We start from the raw sequence: 27,166 nt of genomic DNA, 5'->3' as shown, positions 1-27,166 counted from the left end.
CCACTGCCCCTGGGAATCCTGACTCCCATGATTCCTCTCCAACAAGCCACTCGCACTTCTAAAAAGGTGACGTTCTAGCTGTCTGTTTATAAAAGTGCCAAAGGAACATTTATCATGAGGTGCAAATAAAAGAAGCACTGGAGAGCGATGTTTTTCACCGGGTTTTTTCAGAACCTGAAACACACCTCCCAGATCTCTCTGACACCTCCCGGTAGCCTGTGCAGCCCTTCTCAGATCAGAAGAGCACGTTTGAGCAGAACAGGGGCCCTGGAAGGTGGACACATGCTGAGCGAAACTCGGGCTGACAAATCCAATGTGGCTAGACGCGTCAGAATCCTCCACAACTGCGTCCAAGGGATTATTAAAAGAATATGCTGAGAGGAAATTTTTCTGATTACAGCAGGAGACAAGAGTTCAAGAGGTCAAGGAATTGCTGAGGTGAAACACCCCTGACTGACTGTCAGTGCCCCCAGCATTATGTTAAATTTTGACAGGCTGCCCAAGATTGAAAAACAGACACTTCCTTTAACAAGACGGTGATAAATCAGTTGTCCTCCAGGAGGAGCGGTCCCTGAAGCATAGATTTAGGAGTACTGTGCTGTTTTCTCTAGTGACTTATCCAGCCTGCTGTCTGCCAACTCTTCAGGGAAACACCAGAATCAGAAATTAATGTCCTGAGGAGAAGCTACCATTAGAACATTACTCATTAACTGAGAAAACCTGAAAATAATCAGAAGGATCTGGTACAGCATCGACACCAGACAAATAGAGAGGCAGCTGTCTCATTCCCGTGGAGGTCACAGGCCAAGCCATACAGGACAGCAGGAAATAATCTGATGGACCAACCAGTCCTGTGTTAGTACTGTTGAGGCTCAGAAGGGCGTAGAGTCACAAGGTGTTCTGAGCACTGAAGAATGCCACCCAACACTAGCCTCCGTCAAATGATCATGGCCCATGTAGGGACCTGACCCCCCACAGATCCAAGCGTCTGTGGGCTACCACTGGACTAGATGCCGTGCAGACTCTCTCCATCCTTCTCCCATTCCCTCCTCCTCTCCTCTTTCTCCTTCTCTCTGTTCTTGCTCTCTCTCAACCAGCAAATAGGAATGGAGACTTAAGGGCAGAGATGGGAGCAAAACAAATTCTGTGGTGTTCTGGGAAAGGAGAGAGACAAACACCTTGGTCTCTTGTCAATTAGAAGCTGCTCAGAGGCACCACTTTCTGGCTGGGGCAGGAGGCAGGTAAGGGACTGAGGTCAGTCTCACACTGACATGGTTGTTTATGTGACTGCTCCTTCCTAGGCTGTGGGCATCTTGAAGGCAAGACTTACATCCTCAAGTCTTGGGGCGCCTGGGTGGCTCAGTCGGTTGAGCATCTGATTCTTGATTTCAGCTCAGGTCATGATCTCACGATTTGTGAGATCGAGCCCCGTGTCAGGCTCTGTGCCGACAGTGCGGAAACTGCTTCAGATTCTCCCTCTTTCTCTGGCCCTCCCCGACTAGCATGTGCATGCTCTCTCTCTCTCTCTCTCTCTCTCTCTCTCTCTCTCTCTCTCTTTTAAAATAAATAAATAAACATTAAAGAAAAAAGACTTAGGTCTTCAAGTCTTTTGAAACGGTATGTATTTTTTTTTCTGATTATGAAAAAAATACATGCTAACTATAGAAAAAATTGGAAAAATATAAAAAAAGATCTCTTTCAACAGCTTTTAGACTAGTATTTGGAACAAAGCAGGTACTCAATAAACCTGTGTTGGAGAGAGGAAAAAAGGAAGAGAGAAGTCAAGGATACGACAACTGTGACATCAGCCTTCTTGTTAAAATGCACATAATTCAGCAGTGGCCACGTGGGGGCCATGAGTCATGAGGTGCAAAGCTGCAGAGCTGTTCCGCGTGGGGCTCTGGCTCCATATACTGCCTGGGGCTGCCACCCCTGCTGTTGGCCTCCTGTGCTGGAGTTTATTGGGTGGTATAAAGTGAATTCACCAGACAGTGAGCAACTGTGATTATTTAGCCTGGAGAAGAGAAGCCTTGAGAACCACTTAAAAATTGCTATGGTCCTATTAATTCCATCATAAAAAGTAATTTCTGTTTATTAGGGACAAATTGGGACATATAAACAAATCCCCTGGAGTCTGTCCTGTCGGTATTTTGGCACATCTCCCCAAGCATGTGTTCCAGACACACATTTTTGTCATTTGCTGTTTTCCATCACTGGGCTCATGCTCAATCCAGGAAGGGTCATGAGTTATCAGTGGTGAGGAAACCCATGCAGTGAGTCTAGAATTTAAAAAAAAAAAAAAAGAAGAAGAAGGGAAGAGCACATAAAATGCCAAAATGCATTGCACCCAGGGTAGGCGAACATTGTTTCATACCACTTTGTGTCCATGATAAAAATCTGCATGTGTGTCCTGGGTCGAGATATAAAATGAGCTGTTTACTGTGGCTGTGGTCAAAAGGTTTGAAAAACACTGTGCAATATTTCTTTCTGTTTTTTCCATTGACCGATACAACAGAAAAATGGTTATATGCTATTGCACATTAATGGTAACATCGTTGTAATTAGTCTAATAAGCCATCAAGTAAATGTACTGTAATTTACCTAACACTTCTCCTATTTAAGTCATTTCGGTATTAGAAATAATATGGAAATAAAAATTATTTCTGCGTGGTATTTTTTTCTGCTTTTAAGATTAGATCTCCAAAAGTGAAATGATTAAAGGATCTGTGTATAACAGAGATGACCTTTAATAGACTACATAACTCAGGAATGTAGTTTCTAAACTTCTTTCCTTTCTAGAACTGAACTCAACTAGCCCCTACACCCCCATTTCTCATAAGTAGAAAGCATAATCACACTAGTTCAAAGTAAGTTAGTCCCTCTAGTTTAAAATTCCATTTGCTCTTAGTAACTCTTTTTTTTTTTTTTTTTTTAATTTTTTTTTTTTCAACGTTTATTTATTTTTGGGACAGAGAGAGACAGAGCATGAACGGGGGAGGGGCCGAGAGAAAGGGAGACACAGAATCGGAAACAGGCTCCAGGCTCTGAGCCATCAGCCCAGAGCCCGACGCGGGGCTCGAACTCCCGGACCGCGAGATCGTGACCTGGCTGAAGTCGGACGCTTAACCGACTGCGCCACCCAGGCGCCCCTGCTCTTAGTAACTCTTACAACAATTTAGGATTCTTGTTCTTGTCCTGTGGTTCCCACTGAGCCCAGGTGAAGGCCCAGGTACATTTTTGGTCCGTAGTTATCTGCTGGCCTTGCTGACCTCGCTGAGCTATAACTGGTCCCACCAGCTCTTGGGCATCACTCTGTTCCTGCTGCCTTTACTTCCTGTGGCCTTGGGCACTTGGTCCACATACCCTACCTTCTCCTACTCTGACCAGGAATTCTCTCCCCATCTTCCCTCCTTACTGGCACTGCTGCCCCCATCCTGGGATCTCAGAGCCACTCAGCTCTTTCCCCTGGACCAGCCAGAGCGTGCAGGATGCTGTGAAGCTGCCCACAAGTTCATCGGCTTCAACACCTCCCCAGACATTGCCACTCCAACATTCAAGGGCCACGTCATAGTTATGGCCTCTCTGAGGAAGCCAGGCACTGGTATATCTTCTGCTCCGGGATCCTTCTAAATTTAGCGAAGGATTTCCATTATCTCATCTTGTCCAGCCACATGGCTGTTCAGGTTGAATCTCTCTTCAAGAAAGAAAGTTGCTGTGGCGCCTGGGTGGTTCAGTTGGTTAAGCGTCCAACTCTTTTTTTTTTTAATTTTTTTTTTAATGTTTATTTATTTTTTGAGACAGGGAGAGACAGGGTCAGAGAGAGAGGGAGACACAGAATCTGAAACAGGCTCCAGGCTCCGAGCTGTCAGCACAGAGCCCGACGCGGGGCTCGAACTCACGGACCGCGAGATCATGACCTGAGCCGAAGTCGGACGCTTAACCGACTGAGCCACCCAGGCGCCCCTCTTCTTTTTTTTTTTTAATTTTTTTTTTTTTTTTTTTAAGAGTCCAACTCTTGATTTTTGGCTCAGGTCATGATCTCATGGTTCGTGAGTTCGAGCCCTGCATCCAGGCTTGCAGTGTGGATCTCTCTCTTGGGATTCTCTCTCTCCCTCTTTCCCTACCCCTCTCCTGCATGTGCTCGCTTTCTTTCTCAAAATAAGTAAAGTTGAAAGAAAGAAAGAAAGAAAGAAAGAAAGAGAAAGAAAAGAAAAGAAAGAAAAGAAAAGAAAAGAAAGAAAAGAAAAGAAAAGAAAAGAAAAGAAAAGAAAAGAAAAAAGAAAATTGCTGTTCAGATGCAAGAATGTCTTTAGCTACTAGGCCCCAGCTGTCTGCCCCATCAGGCTCTTTCTCACACTTCTTAGGCAGGGCCTCGCCAATAACTGGACACACAGTGGAATACTCAGGCCTTGCCATTTCTGCCCAACGTACAAGACCTCCAAGGGGCAATCTGCTCCAGAGCCCCGCTTGGGCCGGCAGAGACTTTATCAGATTTGCATTGTAGTTTGAGCCCCTCCCTGCCCCATATTTCCCTTTTCATCTTTCACAGGCATCCTCTTCCCAAGATCTCACCCGCCCTGTGCTCCTAACTCCTCCCCAGAACCTTGGGCCCCAGGAGCCCTCAGCACCTAAACCCTAGTCCCTTCTCTCCAATTCTCCCTTTCTTACCAATGGTCAACCTTAGACTTCCCTTGGGTGAGAAGGGTGTAAGTTATACGGTGTAAGTTCCCGGCTTCCATCACTCCGGGACCCTCACCGTGCGGAGCATCACTGCCTGCCTGAGCAGGTGCTGGGTGATTTCCTGGCTCTCTGACATGTAATCTTCAGAACCACTGTCTCTGTTTCACAGATGCAGAAAGTTAGATTCAAAGCCACTGAGGCACTATGTACATCACTCCTAAAGAGCAAATTCAAAATGCGGTACAGAAGACCCACCTAGCAGGAAGAGGTTATGATTTTCTTTTTATTGCCTTCATTCACTTAACCCTCAGCTGGCCCTTGGTATATAATTTATATGAGTCTTGACTATTATATCAGCAAAAAGTTAATTTCTAAAACTTGATAGACAGGAGAGCTCTTGTTTGAATATTTCTTCAGTACTGCTCAGAATTTACTGATGATCAAAGGCCTCAGGGAATTGCTAATCACCATAATAACTTTGATAAAATATCTGGGAGGTATGGTCCACAAATAATGCAAAGAAGGAGTTTAATCTGTGTTTGAGTTGATGAATGGATTCATATATAGGATATAGGAAATGTAATAGCCAAGGGAGGAAAAACCCTAAAGGTGTTCATTTGTCCGGTATCTATGACCCCTACAAGCTCTAAGGTGAGAGTGCCAGTGACGGATGGAGATATGTTAGTAGTAAGTGAAACCCCAAGGAATTGGGGAAACTGTTCTTCTGTGCAAGTGACCTATCAGGTGCAGAGAAACTGAAGGGAAACAAAGCAGACAGTCGTGGCTGCAAGTGTGGAGTTGGCATTCCACAGGTGGAAGCAAATCGCCATGAGTCCAGGCTCCGTAAACATCAGCTGTTTGTGGTCTACGCAGCACTAAGCTGGGCCAGACTCCTGGGACAGTGCTTCTCAAGATTTACTGCGCACATAAACCAAAGGGCATCTAGTTAAAATGCATATTCTAATTCAGTTGGTCTGGGTGGGACCTCGGACTCTGCATTTCTAACTAGCTCCTAGGTGATGCCATGGATGCTGCTGGCCCGTGGGCTGCACTCTGAGTTACAGCGATTAAGGAGATGCTCAGAAAGCTCTATGCATTGTGCCAGAGGCACAAATGCTATTTAGGTAACTTATTCTCTCCCCCATTCCCAGCCCACATTTTCAGATTCCTGTGGGAGTTCAAGCGCAGCTGACAATGTGCACTTTGGATTTTCTTATTGAGAAAAGTTATCAAGAAGTAAACATAAGCCAGTCATAGCCACTGCAGCTTTGTTTCTGTCAAGCCACTATCTCTCCCAACGTAAGGCAAGTATTTCCCAAGTGAAGGTCGTGCGCCGCTTAAGGTGATTTTATTTGATGGATAGCCATGGCATTAAATGACCTTGAATCAATAAGGGTATTACACCCCTCCAGTTCTCTTTCAATCCTCCTGATTATATCAAGAAGAAAGTCTCTCTGTTGGGTGCTAGTGTGTTTTTGAACACTTGCTTCTTTTCCTGTATCGGGATGTGATCGGTTGCTAACAACAGAAAACCCAACTCAGAATGTTCTCGGTAACGGAAATAGCCTACAGAGGGAGAAGGAGGGGCTCTGGCCGGTCTCCTCGGCGGGCTCGGTCGCCTCTTCTGTGCTGGCCTCACTCCTGGGCTGGCAGCAGCTCTTGCAGTGGCTGGGGCAGCCACTTGCGATTTGTCCCCAGTATCGGCCCCAGTCAATATCCACAGCAAGAGATGCAATCTCTTCCGGGGGCTCCCAAAAGAGAAAACCTTTCCTCCCACAAAACCTTCAGGAAATGCCCCCCTCACGTTTCATCAGCGCAAATGGACTCACAGGGCCATTTCCGAATAATTCGAGTGGCCAAAAGCAGCCTTGAGCCTTAGGCCTGGTGAGGGGATTGTGCGCTTTCCGGTTAAAACGACTCTTTCCCGATCCCTCGTTCACTAAAAGAGCAGGCCTCTGGCTGGATGCCTTTGGGCAAGCAACAGTGTCTGGCTAGATTTGAATAACATGAGGGGTGTTTGTGTGTTTTTTTCTTTCAGTTGCCTTCCATCGATGGCAAGTGGTACTTATTTCTCATTCACAGTTGTAATAAGAATTTTGTGGGGCTTTTATTACTTATATTTCAGTTCTAAAATGTAATGTAATTTATTTTTTTTTATTTTTTTTATTTTTTTTTTTTATTTTTTTTAAATTTTTTTTTTTCAACGTTTATTTATTTTGGGGACAGAGAGAGACAGAGCATGAACGGGGGAGGGGCAGAGAGAGAGGGAGACACAGAATCGGAAACAGGCTCCAGGCTCCGAGCCATCAGCCCAGAGCCCGACGCGGGGCTCGAACTCACGGACCGCGAGATCGTGACCTGGCTGAAGTCGGACGCTTAACCGACTGCGCCACCCAGGCGCCCCTAAAATGTAATGTAATTTAGAAAAAAAAATTTAATTAAAGGATAGAACATGATACACGAATGTGGCAAAAATGACGAAGGTGACAAAACGAGAAGTTGGAGAAATACCACTAAGCTGTTACTTCCTGGCTAACAGCTATCTGGGTTTTGAAAGGAAGAAGGCTAAGTCTAAGGGACAACATCAGCTGCTCAGTTCCTATGGTTGTAGTGCAATGCGTTCTCAAGCCAAGCTGGAGGTCTTAGTCCGTTCAGGCCCTTGTAACAAAATACCACAGATTGGGTGGCTTATAAACAACAGAAATGTATTTCTCACAGTTCTAGAGGCCGGAAGTCCCAAGATCAGGATACAAGCATGGCCGGGCGAGGGCCCTCTTCCAGTCACAGACTTCTCTGCAGTGTCCTCACATCGTAGAAACAGCAAGGGAGCCTCTTCTAAGGATATTAATCTCATGTATGAGTGCCCTGCCTTCATGACCTAATCGTCCCCTGAAGGCCCCACCTCCTAATACCATCTCAATGGGCATTAGAATTTCAACCTGAATTTTGGGGAACACAAACCTTCAGACCATAGCTCTGAATTAAAATCACATGGGAGTTTTGAGGAAGCAGATGCCTGGGCTCCACCCTCCAAAGATGGTCTCTTATGGAGTCTGGGTGTATGTATTTTTGAAAATGTCACAGACTTTTCTAGTGCACAGCCAAGGAGAGGACAGCTGCTGAGAACTTTGGAGAATCCTTTTGCAACTGGAAGTTTAGGGGCAACAAGAGTTTGGTATGGTGCTGTTGCCAGGCTCTCTCCATTCCAGAAATATCTTGTTTTATGTTTGTATCCTCTGTCAGCCCAGTCAAGAAGAATATAAAGATGCACACTGTTGGCCAGAGAGCCAAGGGGGCAAGAGCTTTATTAGGGGTGAACTCAGCACGTTGTGAAACTACTGTTTCCCAAGTGGTATTCGCATAATACATTTGTAAGAATTGTTACAAAAGCAAGATGTGGATGTTGGATTGTGGGGTCTCTACTGGGTGCTTTGGAAAAAAAGCGTACATGAGGGCTTAGCGTATTTGAGAACTATTTTTAAAAATCAATATCCATTCACTGATTATATTCTTAGTGATATAAAGTACTACCCTAAGGCTGTTCAGCTCCAAACTTCAGATATCCATCTGTTCCAGATTTTAGCTAGGTGTTTCAAGATAAGTATGGCCCCCGAGAAACCAGAGTTATCACAGTTTCAACATGTAATCATTGTCAAAATCATTTGAAAGGTCGTATATTTAAACATGAGGGCTTATGGCATGTACAATATTAAGTCCCTCACTCTTGGCAAGTCAACAGTAAGATCAGTGTTGTTTAGGAGGCTGCTCATCTTCTCCCGCATGTCCTCCCCGTGAAATTATACCTGTACCTTTGGTCTTCCTTCTGTGTCATGACAGTTGACATTTTTCATCCAACTACCTTGCAGCATAATGAACGTTAACAAAAGCGCTTTGAGTTCCCACATCAGAGCGAAAGGTGAAATGCCAATGAAGATCCACAACGTAGAAGAAACCCAGGCACAGGACTGAATAAAGTTTCTGCAAGCCTGAAAGATGCCTGCTTTGCCAAGGAGGTTCCTCTAATGGCCCTGGTGCTGGGCCAGGAATGAATGATTTGTTGAAGATGGGTCATCAGATGGAAGAGAATATATTAGCACTAGTTGCCCCACTTCCCATTCTGCTCATGTTTTTTATTCAACTTTCATTTATCCAACAACTATTTATCAAGTACTTAAACGTGCCGGGCTCAGGCACTGATGTAACAGATGGCAGTACGGATTCCTCCTTGGAGGTCAAAGTCAGGCCGGAAGGCAAGATCTTGGTCTCTAGCTAGAGGACTCTTAGGAGAAAGAGGCTGACATTCAGTTCCAGAAGGACTAAACTTCTATTTAGATCATAACAAGCAAGCAAACCTTAGATGGAAAGGATACAAGTCCTTCAGATGGTGTCAGGATAGTTTTTTTTGTTTTTGTTTTCTGGAGAGCTCTCGTTTAGCCAGACTACATCTGACCCAGCAGGCAAGACTCTGACACACATCTTGTTTCCCTTTCTTGCCCTCCTGACGGCAACCATTCTTCATGCCATCCCCTGGCCCATTCTTTGCCTAGAACCCCTCTAAACCATCATCTGCACCTGACTGTTCCCTAGCTGGAACCCTCTTCTAGGAACACACATCCCTGGTGTGGTTCTCAAACTTTGTGTCTTTATTATAAGCCATTAACATTGAAACTTTAGTCAATGCTCCAGAATTATATGTGACTTTGACTTTTTCCACTTTTACATTCCACAGCGAAAAGAAGTTTTACCTGAGGTTATTCCTTTACGATTTATAAAAGGGGCACCTGGGTGGCTCAGTCAGTTAAGTGTCAGCTCTTGATTCTGGCTCAGGTCATGACCTCAGGGTTCGTGAGTTCGAGCCCGGCTTTGGGCCTCCACACTGACAGTACAGAGCCTACTTGGGATTCTCTCTCTCTCCCTCTCTCTCTCTCTGCCCCTCCCCTGTTCCTGCGTGTTCTCTCTCTGCTCTCTCTCTCTCTTTGTCTCACTCTTTCTCAAAATAAATAAATAAGCTTAAAAAAAAAGAATTTAAAAAATAGGAGGATAACTCATAACCTAAATCATTTGTATTCCTCAATGCAGCTGTAAGTCCGTATATGGTCTTCTGTGTAATATACACATACTCTCAGACATTGAAACTAACAAATAATATGACTGTCGAGTATCAACAAAATTCCTACCACAGAGGCCCCAGAAGGATGTATTATATAACATTACTCCAAGTTGTAAAACAGGTCTCTGAATCTGGTATCATTTGAAGTGTGATAGCACATATTCCAGAGAGAACCCATGCATTGGCACCTGCTAACTACCCAAGGTGGGTTGTGTGTGTGCTTCATAGACTGTTGCTTTTATCCCAACCTTGCTTTTTGACCAGTGTCCGTTTAAATGCATGTCTTAACTAGATTTTTCAGGTAAAACATTTATTTGCTACCCATCAAACACGATATCCCTTGAAATTTAGTACAGAAAGTGAGTTTAGTGGGGCTGAAGTGTGAGGCCGCTGACACATTCTCCCTTTATTTATCAGCACTTAATGATTTTATGGTTTGTTTCTGGGCAGAGGGGGAAAAAAGGGGAGAAAGTCACGCAAAACAAACTATTACCTGTAAAATGATTTCTTCTTTCCTTTTTAATTTAGCATTAGAGATTGTAGCCCCAACAAAATGGATTTTTTTTTTCCTTCCTACTTAAAAGCACTCTCTCCTAATTAATGTTTAAAGCTTACAAAGACCACAAGGGACGCATTTTCTTTGCATCCATGAAAGCTGCCTTCATTTAAAGGGTTCAATGTTACAGTCCTGGAGGACAATTAATTTATTTAGTTGCCTTTGGTCAAAATGGTTTCTGGGCACTTTAGAAGAATATCGATCATTCAACCCATGAAACTATTTGCAGAAAGGCACATGAAACCACTTCGTGCCTTTCATAAAAATCCTTTCAATTATAGTTGAAAGAGTTTTATTTACACCTGACAATGCTGCCTTTTATGTCTGTTTTCCTTTCTCCAGAGTTTATCTTCACTCCATCATATCTTTAAATAGTCAGGTCCCAGTGATTATGGTAAAACTCATGAGGAAGTATGGGGCTCCCAGGGTGGAGACTTTCACCTTTTTTTGAGAGAGTCAGTAGAGCTTTTCCCAAATATTCCCACTCTGCTTGCTTCTGGATTCATACTAGGATCGTACTTCCTTGGCCATGGGATGTTGGCAGTGTCTGGGTCACTTCCAGACAGAGGTTTAAGAACTGGTATGTGTTGTATCACATTCTCTTTCCCCACATCCATGGTGACCGACCACCATCCAGTGAGTGGCTTTGTCAGTGGGTCCCAGAGAAAGGACCATAAAAAGGTGAAACAAAACTCCTGCTGACATTTGATGGGCACGTGGGATATTTATAAACCTTTGCTGTTTTCAGCCTTCAAGATCTAGGGGCTTCTGGGGGCGCCTGGGTGGCTCAGTTAGTTAAGCATCCGACTTCGGCTCAGGTCATGATCTCACAGTTTGTGATTTCACACCAGCTCTGTGCTGACAGCTCAGAGCCTGGAGCCTGCTTTGGATTCTGTGTCTCCCTCTCTCTCTCTCCTCCTCCACTCATGATCTGTCTTTCTCTCTCACAAATAAACATTAAAAAGAATTTAAAAAAAAAGATCTGGGGGCTGCTTGATATTGCAGCATAACCCATACTCTCTGTTACATCTGTTGTTTTAAATCTCAAGGTGAAACTATCTTATAAATGTCGATTAAAAGGGAATTTTGCTTAGGAGTTACAATACCAAATGAGAGCATTACCTCTTATCTAAATGGAGTCAGTTAATTAAAGTTCTGTTTTTATATACTGATCAACCCAGTTCCTTTTTCTTCCCCAAATATTTTTATTCTTAAATAGGAGAAATCCTGGGAATTTGGAGGCAGTGAACCCTCACTGCTATTTTCATTTTGAGATATTTTTAATGCCAATTTTATTACTAAAGAACGTATGGCCCTGAGCAAGTCGCTTCACTTTTCTAGGCTTTAGCTTCCCCACTATGGAGAAGGGAGAAATTCAAGTGCACTCACTAGATGGTCCCATGACCTCTTGCAGTGGTAACAGTCTGTGCTGAGTTCATGGAAATTAATAGGAAAATTCAGTAGAACCTACAACTCAAGTCTTTTACTGGTGCCGTTTTGCGGGAGGTCTGGGTGGCTCAGTCAGTTAAGCATCTGACTCTTGATTTCACGGAGGGTCAGATGGAATGCCGTTTCGTCAGGCTCTGAGTTGGGCATGGAGTGTGCTTGAGATTCTCTCTCTCCCTGTGTCCCTCCCCCACTTGCATTCTCTCTCTCTCTCTCTCTCTTTCTCTCCCCCCCCCCCCCAAAAGCAGTTTTGTTAAATGGCTATATTCTTGTATGAGAGAGAGACTTAATGTGAAGGAAAGGATTTTCAAAGACATAAAAGAGTGCTAGAAGTTTTGTCTTGGAGTTTTTGTGTTTGTTTGTTTTATTAAGTGCATGTTTGATTGAAATGTAATCTACATACGGAAAAATGCACAAGCCGTGAGGAGCTGCTGAATGTGTACAAAGCGAACAGTCTTGTAACCAGCATTCGAAACCCTCCTGTCACTACTCCCTGACGCAGGGTTACCACCATTCTGACTCCAGTAGTCTAACTTCTGACAGCAGAGTTCGTTTTGCTGCTCTTGACTTCCATTTAAGTGTAAGAAACGCACTCTTCTGTGCTTCCCTCTTTCATGTGACAGTGGATTCATCTGGATTTTTGTACGAAGTTGCTCTTTCTTCGCTCTCATTGCTGTGTGGTATTCCAATGTATGGACTTACGCAGTCCATCCATTCCATTGCGATGGACTCTTGGGGGTTTCCAGCTTTGGGCTGTTATTCATAGAGGGTGTTTTAACGTGTATCTTTTGGTTGATATTATTTCCTTGTATTTTCAAGTTTAGGGTTCAGGAGGTAGACATTCTTAGACCTAAGTAAGAGGACATCGTGCTGTAGCTAAAGATTGTATTTTAGGGCATGTCCCTACTGATAGAGGGGAGAAAGTTCTATAGTCCCAGGGAGGGAGAAGGAAGAGAGGGACAGAGGAGAGGAGGAGAGAGCGGGGAAGTCCTGTGGAGCTAGAGGAGTGAGTGCTTGAGCTCTGCTATTCCCCGCAGGAATGTCTTTGTCCCTTTAGTTTACTCCTTATACCCCTCAGGCAATGACACCCTGTGGAATTTCCTCAGAAGCATTTTCTGGAGCAGCTCAGTTTTGTCAAAGTAAGGAGTCAGCAAAAATGGTAGATGCTTAGAAGGAAAATATTTTTTCTAGATTTGCTATTCAAAATTGAAGGACTCTTGTAAACAAACACAGTATATCAAATATGAAATAAAAATTGCATTAAAATTCATAAGGGAGAGGGAAAGTGTGAGCGATTGCTAATTCACCTGATTCCGTTTTTGATCCATCTTGAAACCCATGCTCCCTGCCCTCCACGCCAATGGGGTGTGTAATCATATTAAAAAATGGTAACTGATCTTAAGGGTGGCTTTTTCTTTTTTTCTTTTCTCCATAAAACCATGAAATAAGGAGGTAATAAGTAAGAGGCAGCACACCCATTAGCTTGTCAGTTCAAATGTCATACTTGTTTTCATTCCTGAAATACGGGGCTTGTTTTGGCCTCCCAGAATGCAAAAAGCCTTCTCTCATCAAACCCATCCCATTTCACCCTGACTTTCTAGCTCCTCTCCTTAGTCCTGTGTTTCTTTATGCATGCTTTGGTGATTTAATCCACTAGTTTTTGTTCCAAAGAAAGCAGTCGTTTCATTAAATTAATGTAGTTTATGGGGTTCTTTACGAACATTCCCTCTAATCCTGCCTATAGTTTTCAGCATTATCATCCCTATTTTGCAGATGAGAATACTGAGGCTCAGTGAGGTTTAGACCTGTGGCTTAAAAGATGCAAGGTCAATATTTAGACATAAGTCTGCTCTTGCCTTCCATCTTTCCACCTGGGGTATACCTGTGCTGAGACTTATCCTCTCATCCCAAAGCTGTAGAGAGTTAACAAAAGGTGCCTGGTGTCCTTAGAGCACTGATTCTTACTGGAACGCTGTTTTGTCCCCCAGGGGACATTTGACTATGTCTGGAGACAACTGGAAGGAGGAGGATATTACTAAAATCTAGTGGGTAGTGAGGCCAGGGCTACTGCTAGACATCTTTCAATGCACAGAACAGCCCCACAACAAAGAATCATCCAGCCCCAAATGTCAATAGTGCTGAAGTTGAAAAACCTGCCTTACAGTGTTTGCACATCATAATGGTGTTTATTAAGCCAAGAAGAGTGATAAACTGCACCAAAGGGGGCAATGAGGGATAGTTGAAAATATGTCAAGAGTCAGAAGACCTGTGTTTCGGTCCCAGGTCCGCCGTTAACTAGCCTCTTAGCTTTATGAAAATAGACTCTCAAAACCTTGGTTACCTCATGAGTAAATGAGTGATCTTAGTATTTGTCTTATCTATTTATTAATTCATCAAATTTGTATTCATCGTCTACTAAACACAAGCACTGTCGTAGACATTGATTATACAACAGAAAACAGAAAAGGCATTGCCCCTGTCTTCAAGTAACCTAGAGGAGAAAAAGATAAAAATAAGCAGAACTACCTGCTGTGGAAACCTAGAGAAGGGGCACCTAATCTAGTCCTGGGCAGTTGGAGAGGCACCATCTAAGCTGACAACTGCAGAACAATGAGTTAGACAGGCAGGGAAGGAGAGAGACTAGAGGGTACAGTGCACCTGTAGAAGTAGAGCCCAGAAGTAAGAAAACAGCATGGGACAATTAGGGACCTGAGAAATGTGTGGCATGCCTGGAGTATATGGTGAGAAGGGAGGGAAGAGGTGTGCCTGGGGAGGGGAGCGGAGGTCCGCTCTTAGAGGGTGTTATGGCCCACGCTAAAGAATAGAAACTTTAGCCTGCAGCAGAGAGGAGAAAATGAAAGGTTTTAAAAGCACAGGGATGACATGATCAGATTTGAGCTCTAGAAAGATCCACGGGGGTAGAAAGTGGATTCTAATCACTCTAGGGACTGGGAGATCAGGTGGGTGTTTGTTGCTGCTGACCCAGAAGGAGGTCACTGTGGCTTCAGCTGGAGTAGAGGCAATGGGATAGACTGAAGTGAGTGCATTTAAGCTTAGATCGATTCCTGCTACTGATGGGTTGACAAGATATCCCTGTTTTAGAGCTGCAAGGTTTCCAGAACGAAGTATGACTGCCACTGCTATGTTTAGAAGCTGGAAGTATCTGCAGACACTTCACCAGATTGGATTCTGTACAGGGCCGGTGTCTTGGCCTCATCAGTGTGAAGTCTTTGTGGTATCTGACCAGCCTGTTTGCACTCACACTGCAAGGGATGCTGGGAAAGTGAGTACCTGGCTTGTCCCTGGGAAGAACCCCCCGAACTTAGGAAGGATGTTTAAGAAAGAAAGCCTAATATGCCCTGTATATGTAATGTACCAGTGGAAAATGATTTGTTAGAGCCTATTTAGAAAGCAAACCTCGGGGGGTGCCTGGGTGGCTCGTCGGTTAAGCATCCGACTTCGGCTCAGGTCAGATCTCACACTCCGAGAGTTCCAGAGTTCGAGCCCTGCATCAGGCTCTGTGCTGCTAGCTCAGAGGCTGGAGCCTGCTTCAGATTCTGTGTCTCCCTCTCTCTAACCCTCCCTCATTCATGTTCTGTCTCTCTCTGTCTCACAAATAAAAAACATTAAAAAAAAAAAAAAAAAGAAAGCAAACCTGGGGCGCCTGAATGGTTCAGTTGATTAAGCATCCAACTCCAGCTCAGGTCATGATCTAATGGTTCGTGGGTTCAAGCCCCGCCTGGAGCTCTGTGCTGACAGCTCAGAGCCTGGAGCCTGCTTCGGATTCTGTGTCTCCCTCTCTCTCTCTGCCCCTCCCCCATTCATGTGTGCGCACATGCACATGCTCTCTCTCTCTCTCTCTCTCTCTCTCAAAAATAAATAAACATTAAAAATTTTTAAATAAAAAAAAGAAAGCAAACCTGATAATACCTCTCAAATTAAAAAATACTCTTTAAAAAAAAAAAAAAGACTCACTTCTCACAATCTATTCCATACAAATAAAATTACCTCTACCAATGAGCATATATGCCTAGGAATATTATGTAGCACTATTCTCTGTGGCAAAAATTTAGTAACAAAGTGAATTTCATTTAATTGAGATGTACCCATCTATGCCATTAAATATGCAGTCAATAAAAAGGACTTAGAGTCAAACTACTTGGGACTGGGACTCTACGAATAAAGTCGGTCTGGGAGGGACATGCTGGGGCACCTCAAATAGTAATCTCTTCCTATTTAACACAGATCTTGATTTATACCATATCCCAGGGCATGATAAGGGGAAAAACTGCCTCGTTCATCCTCTTCCAGATCCAAATCCCTACATATTTGGCTCATAACTGCTGCTTCACTCAGAAATTAAGTGACTACTGATAACTGGGAAGGTACCAACTTTTGGTTTACCTAGCTTCCTACAGAAATCTGATTCCTGGTCTTATATCCTTCCCTGGATCACCTTTGGGCCAAGCAGGCTCTGTAACTCAACCTGGTTCTACAGTAAGCAAGAGTCTTATAAAGAAACACCTGAAATAAATCCCTGGGTCTGAGTGGAAACTCTTCTGCCTACAATTTCCTGACTCCCTGGGTAACAGCTTGGTTGTAACAACTTAGTGGTCTGTCCTAGTCTTTTCTTTCTTTCTTTCTTTCTTTCTTTCTTTCTTTCTTTCTTTCTTTTTCTTTCTTTCTTTCTTGTAGGCTCCATGCCCAACGCAGAGACCAATGTGGCGCCTGAACTCACCATCCTGAGATCAAGACCTGAGCCTACATCAAGAGTGTGACCCTTAACTGAGCCACCCAGTCTCCCCTGTCTGAGCCTTCTTGGTCTGCTATAACAAAATACCACAGACAGTCTGTTTTAAACAACAGAAATTTATTTTCTCATGGTTCTGGTGGCTGGGAAGTCCAAAACCAAGGTGCCAACAGATTCAGTTCCTGGTGATGGCATTCTTCCTGGCTTGCAGACAATAGCCTTCTCACTGAATCCTCACATGGTAGGGAAAGAAAGCTTTAATGTCTTCTCCTCTTTTTGTAACAGTCGTTGTTCCATCATGGAGCTCTACCCACACGACCTCACCAAACTAATTACCTCCGAAAGGGTGCACCTTCAAACACTGGGAGTTAGGACTTCAACATATGAATTTGGGGGGGATACAAACATTCACTCCATAGCATGATCTCTGAGGTATTGCAGTGTGGTTATCAAGAACACAGTCTCAGGTGCCATACCCAGTACTGGTTCTGCCACCTACCTGCCATGTGACCTTGGGCAAGTTACTTAGCCTTCCTGGGTCCCAGTGTCCTTATCTCTAAAATGGGTTAGCAATATTATCTATCTCATGAGGTTTTTATGAGGATAAATTACTTAATACATGTCATTATGTCTATAGAGAAGTGCCTTGGACATACAAAGAGCTCAACAAATGGGATTATCATCATTCCCTTCTGGATCCAGATATGTCTTTTTTTTTTTAATTTTTAAGTGGTTTTATTTATATCTGAGAGAAAGAGACAGAGAGAGACAGGGTGTGAGCAGGGGAGGGGCAGAGAGAGAGGGAGACACAGAATCCGAAGCAGGCTCCAGGCTCTGAGCTGTCAGCACAGAGCCCGACCCGGGACTCAAACTCACGAACCTTTGAGATCATGACCTGAGCCGAAGACCGACGCTCAACCAGCTGAGCCACCCAGGCACCCCTGAATCCAGATATGTCTTAATATAGTCTCTACCCCTAATACTCAACCGGGTCAAATTACCCTGGCAGCTTTCTTTCTATCTCAGCCTTTGGTTGAACCTCCCAGTTTAAAAACAAAACAAAGCTGTATTTATTACACAAATAATATTATAGTAATGGGGATTCATGAAGGACATGGCTGAAATTCCTAGGGGTAGGAGAGGGAAGGAGGGATTTCAGAAGTTCTCTACAGTCATCCCAGTTTGGGGATGATATGGAGGGTGTTCTACCCCAGTGCCGTTCTGTACTTGCAATGTTGCTATTTTCTGTTTTCAAAAGCTCTATTTAACCGTTGTAATTTGTGGCTTTCTTCAAAGCTAAGTATAGAGCAAAACATAATAATGCAAACCGGCTCCTACTGAGCTGAAATGAGTAGTGTTCTCTCACCAAATTCTCTTGCGAGCTTTAATAACTTCTTTAATTTCTCTGTTATTTTCTAATCTTGTATACCTTTCCAGAAGCACTCATTTCGTCTTTCTTAAACTGGCTTTCCTCTGCTGGGAAAATGACCAAATTATTCTGCTGCCGTCCTCCTGCCACACCTCTATTTTTTGGTCTTCAGCTCCTATTCTGGGTTTATAACCAATTTAGCAGTTGTTGATCATGGCGAGAAGCTATAATTGAGTCAGTACTGGAAGATGGAATGACTTGTCAGAACATTTTATTAGAAGGAAACCATTTCCAGGGCACGTGGAGAGAGAATGAACAGGACCATACACACACATTGTATTTGCTTGGCAACTAACAGCGTGGATTCCAAACTAGAGTTAGGTCGGGTCATTTTCTTTGACTCCATGGCATACCATCCCCCCCCCCTTTTTTTTTTAAGTTTAAGATTAGCCTCTAACAGAAGGCAGGAAATTTCCCTATTTGGGTTGAGGCACAAACACTGTGTGTAGACTACAAGCTCTCCAAAAGAGCGAAATATTAATGTCATGGGAATTCAGAAAATAGGAGTTAAAATCGACAGGCAGGGGCACCTGGGTGGCTCAGTTTGTTAAGCCTCCGACTCTTGATTTTGGCTCAGGTCATGATCTCACAGTTCGTGAGTTTGAGCCCCGCATCAGGCTCTGCACTGACAGCACAGAGCCTGCATGAGATTCTCCCTCTTTCTCTGCCCCTCCTCTGCTCGCACTCTGTCTCTCTCAAAAAATAAATACACAAGCTTTAAAAATTGAAATAAAATCAACAGGCATAAAGAAAGATCCATACTTGAAAAAGACAGTGGGTTACTCAGTGGTTACCATACAGCTGCTTTTACAGATCGTGTGTGGCCATGTTTGTGACTGCATTTGGATATTTTTATCAAAAGGAGAATGCCTGAACATTTCAAAGTACCAATATAAGAAGGCTGAGTAGCTGGAGCCGAAGGGTAGGATGAAAGGTACAGGAAAGACCTGCTTCCTTGCTGGGATGTGAGGGGCTCTGGAGTACTTTCTAGGAAAGTCTAAGATGCTTCTCTAACCCACATTCCCACCATACTCAATCGCCTACGGTTCTTGAGCACCCTCTATTCTTTAGCACCTCTGTGCCTTTATTTTCTCTGCCTGAAGCATCTCTTCCTACAGGTGCATTCACTGCCCCTACCGAGATTCCATTCAAAAGATGCCAAGTCTTCTCCCAGCTAGAATGAATCCTTCCTTCTCTGCATTCCCATAGCACTCTGGCCATGTCTCTCTTGCTTACCACTCTAGTGCCCATACTTCTCCTAAAATCAGACCCTAAATAAGGGATTTAAGTATAAGAATTTATTTGGGAAGAGATCCCAGGAAGCGCTGTGAGGGAGTAGGAAGTGAGACCAAGAAAGAAGAAAAGCCAACAAAGGTGTTTTAATGAGCATGTTCCCACTGTGAGCCAGTGGGGCTCAATCCCATTAGAGATCTACTGAGAGTTTGGGTGGCACATTCTCAGAAGTGTCCTTCTGAAGGGCAAAGAACCGCCACCCTCATTGGTTGTGAGTTGTTCTGGAGATAGTTCTCTGACACTTCCAGACTGCCTCCAAGATGCTGAGCTGCTCCAGGGCCCAAGAATGCCTCCATGGGAAGAGATGCGGGAGGCCGTAGCCTCTAGGGGACCTATCCAGAGTAGATGGAGGGGCGGGTTGAAGGGATATGGGCTTCACAAGCACAGCGTGCTGCAAGGATTGACAATTGTGTAAGCTCTTTGAAGGCAAAGAATGAATTTTACTCATATTCATACACCCCAAATAATCAACATGCAGCTTTGTGCCTAGCAAGTGCTTAATCATCGTTAAACAAACAAGGTTGATTAACATTCATTATATCTGATGAACCAATAATACATTCAACAAATACATATTGAAATACCGACTATGTGCCACAGAATAATCAATTAAGCCTTGTCAATACCTTCAGGGAGCTGACCATCTCAAAGAGAAGACAGGCAATAACAAATAATTACAATGTGGGAGATGAGTACATTGACTAACATAATCAATATGCTCATCACCCACTGGTACAAAACCTATCACCTGATTGTCAGCAGATTAGATTTTTATCTTCTAAGAAGGGGGAGTTTATTTCCCCCAATAAAGATGAGGGACAGAGAATGACTGATGAAAAATTTTTGGTCTGATTTCATATTCTGGGTTGGTGGGCCTGGATTTGAAATAGACCTAAAAGGAAATGATAAGGAAATGTAGAAATACAACTTGCTGAGTCCTTTCCATTTTTTACTTGAAAAAAAAAAAATGAGCTGTTAAAATAGCGAAGTAGATTCTTGATTCAAGAAAGCGGAGGGGAAAGTGTATTTTCTTGTGAGTGCTAAAAAGAAGCTCAGAAAAGAAAAGAGAAAAAAATGTTCCCCCAAAGTGGGCGTGTCTGTACTGATTTCAATTTGAGATGAAGAGGCTGAGCAACATAACCAACAGAATGGTTGACCATAGCACTTCAGTTTTCTAGAACTTTCAAAAATTATCCTTTGAGGAGTTCCAGTTTCTGACCCAGTATGTGAGGAGCTTGGTATTCGCCTAAATGAATTGAAAACTTAGGTCACACAAACACCTGCACACAGATGCTTATCGTGGCTTTATTCATAATTGCCAAAGCTTGGAGGCAACCAAAATGTCCTTCAGGTGAATGGATAAGTGAACTGTGGTACACCCAGGTGATGGGATAGGATTCTGCACGACAATGAAATGCGCTATCCTATCAAGCCATGAAACAACACGCAGGAATCTTAAATGCATATTACTAAGGGAAAGATGCTGAACTGAAAAGGCTGCATGCTGTATGATTCCAACTGTATATGATGTTCTGGTAAAGGTAAGACTACGCAGATGGTTAAAAAAAACAACAATGGTTACCAGAGGGTGTGGGGGAGGGGAGGGATGAATAGGTGGTGCACAGTATTTTTAGAACAGTGAAACTGGTCTGTTAGATACTGCAACAGTGGAAAGATGTATATGTCATTATTTATTCATCAAAACCCATAGGGTGTACGACAGGAAGAGTGAACCCTAATGTTAACTATGGACTTTGGATGATAATGATGTGTCAGTGTAGGTTCACCGGTTGTAACAATTATAGCACTGTGGTGTGGGGTGTTGATAGCAGGGGAGGCTGTGGGTGTGTGGGGGCAGGGAGGATATGGGAACTCTCTGTACCTTCTGTTCAGTTTTGCTGGGAATCTAAAACTGCTCTAAAAAATAAAGTTTATCAATTAAAAAATGATTGAATTGTTAGAAACACAAACCGATATTTGACGAATTAAAAAAATTCTTTTTTGGAATCACGGTACAATTAATTAGCTTTTGGGTGACATAATTTGACATGAGAATTCATGGTGCCTTTTTACATTTATATTTAGCCTAAATATAATTCAATAAAGTACTTATTATGGATTCTACTGCCACTCACTTTGACAAGTACTATTGAGAAATATTAATCTTAAAATACATAGTTCAGAGATGCTGGATCATCTTTATTCATGAAATTATGTTCCCAGAAACAGTCTAGATTTCATTTACACAATTTGTGCTTCCCTGTATTTCATTCCTGCATTTGTATTCTCTGCCTCCCTTGCTAAGCATACTAAGGGCTCCACATAAGAGTTCATGATTTGCAATATACAGATAAAGAACAATCCTAAATTGCTTTGGATTTTCAGCTCACAGCACATATTGATGGGTTAAACTCTTTATTATTACTCTAAGTACAGATAATAACTGTTTTACCAGTCTTATCTGACAACAAAAGAAATTTTATCCGCAGGGAGATTAGGCAACTGAATGATCCTGGGGTGCCAGACTCTGTAACAACGTGAGAATGAAGCAAATTTGGAGGCCAGCTCTCACCTAACTTCTTCCATTCAGAAAATGTTTCATTGATACTGATGCCTTCTTCTGCAACTTATCCTGAATAACATGCACTTTTTTTTTTCCAGTTAGATAACCAAGACTTTTGTTTTGGCTTTGGGTTATCTGTTTTTCCTCCCAATTTTGTGTTTAATGAACATTCATTATGGGTATAATAAAAAGCTTTTCTTTAAGTTTATGTACTTATTTTGAGAGAGACAGAAAGAACATGAGCAGGGGAGGGGCAGAGAGAGGAGAGAGAGAGAATCCCAAGCAGGCTCTGTGCTGTCAGTGCAGAGCCCTACATGGGGCTCGGTCTCATGAACCATGAGATCACGGTCTGAGCTGAGATCAAGAGTCAGACACTTAACCGACTAAGCGACCCAGGTGTCCCAATACAAATCTTTTTAAAGGGGCAGGATGTTTGTTTGTTTGTTTGTTTGACAAGCTTCGGTGTAAGAGATTTCACTCAGGAATTCTCAACCACTTTTGTCTATGATAACCTTTGGCAATCTGGGGAAGCCAGGCGAAGACACCTTCCAGACTTAAATCTGCTCTAGGAGAAAAAATGTTTGTTGATTTGAATAGAATGTGAGCCTGGAGTCACACCCTGATCTGAGTTAGGGCAATGAATGGATGAATGAATACACAAAGAAAGAAAAAGAAACTGACAAAGGATTTTCAGGAAGCTCCTGAAAAGTTTCTGATGGAATACCTGCTACTTTGTTGCACCAAATGCCCCTTTTAGGTGGCCAAACCCATCTGTTTTATTATGAACGTTCCAATCAGGACATTTAAAATATTAAAAATCCCCACTTTCCATAAGGCAGGCTTAATTTGCAGACATTCACAGAAGGGAGGTTAGACCTTGACAGAGGACCTTGCTCCAAGGATGCTCCTCTCCACTGGGGGCTGTGCAGGACTCCAGCATCATCAAAGGCCCTGCCAAAGGCTTATGGCTTAAGTATATCAGACCTGGCCGGAACATTTAGCGAGGCCCCAGGGCATCTGGGGTCAAGACAGCAATTCACAATGCGGATGTTATTTGTGGCCTGTGTTTAAGATCTTTTCAATTAAAGCTTTAACATTGTTTACAAGCAACCCCCAGGGATTCAGTCATTCTTATCACCAATTTTGACGGATGGCAGGCTAACACAGCAAATGACTCGCCACCCAGCTCACTGCAAACATTATCAAAACTCAGGTACCCTTCCTTCTCCAGAAAGCTCCCTGTGCTGCTGACAGAAACGTAGATTATTAGAAGCTTTAAGAAATGTTGCTTTTACTTAAATAGATGCATAAACGCTGTTTTCAGCAGAAGTGATTCCCGTTTCTTGTTTTGTCTTTGAATCATAAAAGATGAAGAGAACATATAATCAACAAAACTAAAAGGCAACCTACCTAGGGAATGGGAGAAGATATTTGCAAATGACATATCTAATAAATGGTTAATGCCCAAAATATATAAAGAACTTATACAAATCAACAGCCAAAAACCAAACAATCCAATTTAAAAATGGGCAGAAGACATGAACAGCCATTTCTACAAAGAAGACATCCAGATGGCCAACATGCACATGAACAGATGTTCAACATCACTCATCACAAGAGAAACACAAATCAAAACTACAATCAGTTATCACTTCACACCTGTCAGAATGGCTAAAATCAACAAGACAGGAAACAACAGGTGTTGATGAGGGTGTGGAGAGAAAGGAACCCTCCAGCCCTGTTGGTGGGAATGCGAACTGGTGCCGCCACTCTGGAAAACAGTATGGATGTTCCTCAAAAAATTAAAAATAAAACTATGCCATCATCCAGCAATCACACTACTGGGTATGTACCCAAAAAATACAGAAACACTAATTCAAAGGGATACATGCACCCCTACATTTACAGCAGCATTATCTACAATAGCCAAGATATGGAAGCAGCTCAAGTATCTATCAACTGCTGAATGGATAAAGAGGTTGTATGTATATACAATGGAACACTATTCAACCATAAGAGAGAATGAAATCTTGCCATTTGCAATGACATGGATAGAACTAGAAAGTATAATGCTAAGTAAAATGAGTCAGAGAAAGACAAATACCATATAATTTCACTCATGTGGATTTTAAGAAACAAAACAAATCGACAAAAGGGGAAAAACAGACAAACCAAGAAACAGATTCTTAACTATAAAGAACTGATGGTTGTCAGAGAGGAGGCGGGTGGGTGGATGGGTGAAATAGATGATGGGCATTAAGGAGTATACTTGTCATGGGGCGCCTGGGTGGCTCAGTCAGCTGAGCGTCTGACTTTGGCTCAGGTCATGATCTTGTGGTTTGTGAGTTCAAGCCCCATGTTGGGCTTTGGAGTAACAGCTCAGAATCTAGAACCTGCTTCAGATTCTGTGTTTCCCTCTCTCTCTGCCCCTCCCTCGCTCTCTCTCGCTCTCTCTCTCTCAAAAATAAACATTAGGGGCGCCTGGGTGGCTCAGTCGGTTAAGCGTCCTATTTCAGCTCAGGTCACGATCTCGCGGTCCGTGAGTTCGAGCCCCGCGTCAGGCTCTGGGCTGATGGCTCAGAGCCTGGAGCCTGTTTCCGATTCTGTGTCTCCCTCTCTCTCTGACCCTCCCCCGTTCATGCTCTGTCTCTCTCTGTCTCAAAACTAAATAAAATTTTAAAAAATAATAAACATTAAACATTTTTTTTTAAATAGTGAATTCACTAAAACAAAACATGAAAAGAACAGCATCTCGTGGTCTCTTCATAAACTGGGTAGCAACTTGGTATCAGGGGCAGAACAGTCCTGATTCAAATCCCTGCTAACCACGTGACTCTAGGCAAATCACTTAACTTCTCCAAGTCCTCTTACCCTCAATCTGCAGTGGAGGTAATAATATCCAGTTTTCATTTTAATTTAAGGAATGGACCTATTCAGTACCCAAGGTGTAGTCATTTTCATTCATATGTATGAATGATGTATGTATGTATGTATGTATGCATCTATCCATCTATACATATCATATACCTTTATATGAGCCAACACTTAAGAACTGAAAAATTGCCTATACAAACCTCAGATTCCCTGCTTCTTTTGAAAGTAAAATCAGATCTGGAAACATCGGGCTGAGTCTGAGTGGCAGCTGCCCCTTGAGTCATAGCAAGTGCGCACAATGCCGCCTTTCCTGGACCACTTCATCATCCTGGAATCAGCCTGGCCCCTTTGGTCACCTGACTGTGCCACTTTCTATCGGTACTCCCACCACACCACACCCTCTACTGCAGGTCTTGTGGCGGGAGCTCTTCAGGGAAATAGAAGCAAACTCCAGTTTAAATAGACTGGGGTGGGTAGGTGGGTGTTCCCTTTCAGTGAAAGACCTCCATTGTCTCTCAACTTGCTGGGTAGCTAAACTTGGAAGAGAGGGATTCAGAGGAGATGAATTAAACTAAAATCTTTAAATTAAAAAACTGGTTTTGGCCTAACCCTGTTCAAGAAGGCCCTGTGCTCTTCTCCACGATCTCCTGGCTAAGCAGATAGTGTTGCTGGAGGTAGAGATGAATCAGTGCGTCCCAGGGCATATTTCAGTTATGACAGTGTTTCTCCATCAGGGCAGCTCCATACTTGGTGAGTGTGTTGATAACTTGTGAGACTTTTGTTGTTGTTGTTGTTGTTGTTGTTGCCGTGGCCATAAGGATTGGAGGGCACCATTGCATTTACTGGCTAGGGCCAGGATGATAGGTAGGTCCCCTACAACACGCAGGAAAATCCCCTACAGGGAAGGATTTGTCTTATCTCCCACAACTGTCAAATGTCCTGCCAGATATACATAGAGGTGAAAAACATGTTTATTTTTTTTTCCTGAAAAAATAATTTATTAATGATGAGCTTGAAACTATTGTTGATACTTTTAGCAAAGGAAAAAAAAAAACAGATGAATAGGAACAACAGCAATAGTAATAGCTTACTTATTAAAAATTTACTACGTACCAGGTATTTTTTTAAAGCACATACATGGATTAATTTATTTAATCTTTATAACCAACCTATAATGTAGGCACCATTACTATTCCTTTCACAAATACCTTGAGGCAGAAAACAATTAAATGGCTTGTTCAAAGTCATGGCAGAGTTAGGATTTGAACTCAGGCAATGTGCCACCAAGTCTGAAATCTTCATTTCTATACCACATTTTCAAACATTAATACTGGATGAATACAATAGACTTTCTTCAAGGAAGCTAAGATTTCCATATGTTTTATTTATTTTTTAATTTTATTTTTAATTTTTTAAAATTTACATCCAAATTAGTCAGCATATAGTGCAACAATGATTTCAGGAGCAGATTCCTTAATGCCCCTTACCCATTTAGCCCATCCCCCCTCCCACAACACCTCCAGTAACCCTCTGTTTGTTCTCCATATTTATGAGTCTGTTCTGTTTTGTCCCCCTCCCTGTTTTTATATTATTTTCACTTCCCTTCCCTTATGTTCATCTGTTTTGTCTCTTAAAGTCCTCATATGAATGAAGTCATATGATTTTTGTCTTTCTGTGACTGACTAATTTCACTTAGCATAATACCCTCCAGTTCCATCCAGGTAGTTGCAAATGGCAAGATTTCATTCTTTTTGATTGCTGAATAATACTCCATTGTATATATATATATACCACATCTTCGTTATCCATTCATCCATCAATGGACATTTGGGCTCTTTCCATACTTTGGCTATTGTTGATAGTGCTGCTATAAACACGGAGGTGCATGTGTCCCTTTGAAACAGCACACCTGTATCCTGTGGATAAATGCCTAGTAGTGCAATTGCTGGGTCGTAGGGTAGTTCTATTTTTAGTTTTTTGAGGAGTCTCCATACTGTTTTCCAGAGTGGCTGCACCAGCTTGCATTCCCACCAGCAGGGCAAAAGAGATCCTCTTTCTCCACATCCTCGCCAACATCTGTTGTTGCCTGAGTTGTTAGTGTTAGCCATTCTGACAGGTGTCAGGTGGTATCTCATTGTGGTTTTGATTTGTATTTCCCTGATGATGACTGATGTTGAGCATTTTTTCATGTGTCGGTTGGCCATCTGGATGTCTTCTTTGGAGAAGTGTCTATTCATGTCTTTTGTCCATATCTTCACTGTATTATTTGTTTTTTGGGTGTTGAATTTGATAAGTTCTTTATTGATTTTAGATACTAACCCTTTATGATATGTCATTTGCAGATATCTTCTCCCATTCTGCTGGTTGCCTTTTAGTTTTGCTGATTGTTTCCTTTGCTGTGCAGAAGCTTTTTATTTTGACCAGGTCCCAGTAGTTCATTTTTGCTTTTGTTTCCCTTACCTCTG

The sequence above is a fragment of the Lynx canadensis genome, chromosome C2, assembly GCF_007474595.2.
Source record: "Lynx canadensis isolate LIC74 chromosome C2, mLynCan4.pri.v2, whole genome shotgun sequence".
Taxonomy (NCBI): Eukaryota; Metazoa; Chordata; class Mammalia; order Carnivora; family Felidae; genus Lynx; species Lynx canadensis.
The sequence above is the reverse complement of the archived record's forward strand: the minus strand, read 5'-3'. Positions refer to the sequence as shown.